Source organism: Callithrix jacchus, chromosome 14 (assembly GCF_049354715.1).
Source record: "Callithrix jacchus isolate 240 chromosome 14, calJac240_pri, whole genome shotgun sequence".
NCBI classification, from domain to species: Eukaryota; Metazoa; Chordata; class Mammalia; order Primates; family Cebidae; genus Callithrix; species Callithrix jacchus.
This window is the reverse complement of record NC_133515.1, coordinates 107280062-107284102: the sequence shown is the minus strand read 5'-3', so window position 1 is coordinate 107284102 and position 4041 is coordinate 107280062. Positions and strand designations below refer to the sequence as shown.

Sequence of the window (4041 nt, the reverse complement as noted above, 5' to 3'; positions counted from 1 at the left end):
TACAGATGGAAATGTCAGTCAGCCTCACAGGTCCTGGTTCCTGCCATTGCCTCAGTCCCTAGCCCTCTACCTAGGCAAGATGCTGCCAACACACACCATGTGTTTTGTGACTGCTGACTAGGCAGGCAACAAAAAACAACTTACTTCATGAATATTCATGGTGGAATGTTTAAAGTTCTGTTCATCTGTGATGCTTATAGATCTGCTTAAAGGGGATGGCGGCTTCCTAAGAACACTCTGCCCCTTGTTTTCCTAAACTGAGGATACACGAGTTACCCAAGTGAGTTACCATGGCAACATGGAGAGGACCATTAAACGTCGGCCATTTGGAGCCTTCTGTAGACACATCAATTTCTGACTAACGTTCTTCTCATACCTCTAACTGTCACTTAATTATTCTTGTCCTACCATAACAGACCAATAGTCACCAAGCTGAATTGATTAGCTAATAACTGTTGGTTTTCATTAAACCCTGATTATCTCATTAGTGCATATGTAACCAATATGAATTCCTTGATCTTTCTTGCTATTTAAATATACCAAATCAAAATAAATGAATTTCAGTAGTCATCCTCTATCCATTAAGTTGAATTATTTTGCTTCCTATGAGAAACACTTTAGCAATCAAAACTGGGTATCTTTTAGGTTAAGAGGAAAAAATTAGGGCTCAGATTTTGAAAGTAGAGAAGGGGAAGAAAGACCTTAAGGAAGGCTTTGATTGCAGGTCATTCAGATCAACTTTTTTTTTTTTAATTGGTCATCTTCTCTGGGATGCTGTGTTTACAGGTGAAATCACATGTAATGATGGAGAAGGTCACCAGAGCTAGGCACCTGTCCACCCACAGGGCTTCATTCCCCCGTGACTTAACCCAGAGATGGAGATTGCGGGGTCAACATTAAATACCACCAACAGGCAAAAGAGCTTCAAACAGAAGGATCATCTTCCTGAAGATGAAATAATCATCATCCTTTGAGGGCAAAATGGGCAACATTATGGAAATGTAAAATTGAGAAGTAACTTTCATGAGTCCTGATTTCCTTATTTACTAAACATAAATTTATTTTCTTCCTTAGGTATCTTTTGTTTTGGAATGGAACTCTACACTATGGGATTCTTAGTGGAGAGGAGAGTTACCAGAGTCAGCACTGGAGGTACAGGAATTTCTAAGCTAGAGAACTGCAGTAGAGAAAATTGAAAGATGCTATTTTGGGGGTCCCAATGATAGTTATGAAGCTTAAGTCTTTTTTCCTGGTGTCTTTTTTAAGAAGCATATGTTAGTTGTATGCTTTTCACATTAAAAAAATAAAAGAGGAAGCATCTGTAGGTATTTTACAGGCAGAGCAGAGAAGGGGACATTCTGAATGCCCTTAACCCCTCGAAAACAAAAGCTAAACTACATATATTTTATAAGGTCTTAAGAGAGGATATATCTCTAAGAAGAGTGGGGAGATAATGCCCATAATGTACATTCCCTTGTTCAAAATCAACTATGACTGCATTTTCAAATGAAGAACACACACAGCAATTTGCAGGTAAATGTTTAACAACAAGCACACCAAAAGGAAAAAAAATTGCTAAAACATATATATACGTATATAATGTCATTATAAGCTTTACTCATATAAAGGATGAATATCACATAATTTACAAATAATAAAAGATACGATATGCTTTATTGCAAATTTTACATAAGCAATTGATTCTTACAGAATGTTTTCATTGATTTTTGTCAAGCTCCAGTATTGGTAGCTACCTTATAGTTACAATTCAGTTATAACTTGATAATTGAAATGGAGTCTCTTTCTGCTCTTTCCTCATTAAATGTGTTATCATTTAGTTCGATATGTGATCTATTATTAAACTAGCTCTCATTCTCCTACAAACTGCTATACACTTAGTAAATCAAAGCCTGTTTCAGCTTCATCACTATGTATGTCAGAATTCCACTCATTAGTCAATGATATGAGGAACTTTTTTTTTTCCCAACTGGATAATGGTATTCAAATGCAGGAAGAATATTTCTTCAATATCTCTTGCTATACACAATGTAGTAGCTACATGCACAACACACTGTTGGGTTTAATCTGCATAACTGACATTTTCTGCAATACTTTCTCAACTCTGGTCCATCAACAAAGCATTAACTCATTTTGTTTATAGTCTTTGCCAGTTTCTGTTTTATAAATATTTCTACCTTGCCCAATTTCAGGCTACCAACACGATATCACCGAAGGCAAAGTTGGACAGAGAAGCTGTAATAGTACACTCGAGTTTTAATAATACCCGTGTTTAACAACCAAGTTACAAAATTGCTGAAAATGTAAGCACAGGCTCTTGCAGCCTGGCACAAGTCAACTCAAACGCACCGCTGTGGAACCCGGTCTCCCCACGTCCTCCACTTATCATCTCTTTCGGAACAAATATATCATGTGTGTATGTTTACAAGTATGTAAAAATCACATACTTTGTTAAAGTCTTACTTAAATGAAGCTTAATAAAGCCATGAATAAGTTGAATTGGATGGCTGCACACTTAATGAAGCTAGCTGAAACAGTAAAACGTAAACACATGGAAAGTTTAACAATGTTGGGAGTGGTTTTGCTTTGTGCTGAGGGAGGTTTAACAGGACAACGTGGCTTCTAAGGAGGGTGAGGACTTTCGTTATAGCCTAGTGGGGATGGGCAAGTGGCTTAGCCTGAGCCTAATAAAGTGGTTAAGATTTGGGGAGATGAAGAAAGAAAAGAATTTCAGTCATTAACTCAAAGAATATGTATTGACTGATTACTAGTAACCAGAAACATTAAATGTTATATTATTAGCAATCTTTAAAAAGATACACAGTTTCTCCAAAGAATGTTTTTATCTTCTAAGCAACTAGAGGAACACAAATAAATGTAAAAAATCAGTTATTTAAGAAGCTTTAAGTGTCTAAATTTTAAAGATTAACCACTGTGTCTAAAAGCAAACAAAAATTGTTTTCTTTATATACTGTATCTTTAAAAATTCCATGGAAAACAACAGCCACAAAAACTTATGAGGAAGCCAAAAATTCCTTGTAAGATAGAGGGGATATACAAAGACCAAGTGTTCTGTTGTTTTGTTTTTTAATTTGGTCTTCAAAGGAGGGAGAAGAAGAGCACATTCAATGAAAGGTCAAAATGATACTAACTTGGCTAGAAGTCATTGTCATTTGCAGACTGGCACTTGTAGGAATTCCCTATGTAACCAAAGACTACCCTGAATGAAGTTAGTTAAGCATTATTTCCCAGAGTAAGAAAAGTTGGCTTTCATTTCTAAAACCAGGAAGAAAAAATTACAGACCTATATAAAATAAACATAGATTTGTTTATCATAAAATGAGAAAAGAGGTCTGTAATGCTGAATAAAGAAATACCTAACCTCGAATAGAGAAAAATTTAAAAATTTACTTTTTATCAAAAAGTAAATATGGAAATAAATGACCAAAAATGACCAACTTGAAAATTGTTCAATCTAGTTAGTAATGTAATTAAAGTAATGAGATGTCAATTTCTCTTAGAAAGCAAGCCGAGGCCGTAGAAGTCACTACCTTATTATTGCCTCTTCAAATATGAGGTAGATACACTCATATACCGCTATGAATTGCTACTAATTTATTTCTAGAAGTGAGTTTGACATATGTAACTAGAACCATAACAGAGAAATGGTTGAAGATACTATGGGCCATCTGTCTGTCTGTCTGTCTCATCTGTCTAATTAGTTATTTAGAAAAACCAGTACAGAAAGAAAAAAATATGAAAATGTTAATGAATTAAAAGTGATTTGAGGTCTCTGTTTACATTTTTGTGCATTTTTCCATTAAGCAACTTTTGCGTTTATAATTAGAAAAAGAAATCAAAGGGAATTTAGAAAGGAATTATACTGCTTTTGAGGGGCACAAGTTTTGGATACAGAAAGACCTTGAATTATAGCCTGCTTGACTCTCTGATCTGTGTAGCATTTGCTAAACATTTCTTAGAGTCGGGTCTTCAGGTTCACATCTTTTAAAAGGGATAATAACA

The 4041-nt window shown here is 35.1% G+C and overlaps 1 long non-coding RNA gene across 1 annotated transcript; it reads left to right on the top strand.

The window, feature by feature from the left end:
* The first annotated feature begins 208 nt into the window (after positions 1-208).
* Positions 209-3665, top strand: LOC144579191 (uncharacterized). The gene is made up of 3 exons (XR_013526175.1): positions 209-280; positions 1075-1152; positions 2211-3665. It is a non-coding gene; the product is annotated as an uncharacterized LOC144579191 (long non-coding RNA).
* The last annotated feature ends 376 nt before the right edge of the window (positions 3666-4041 follow it).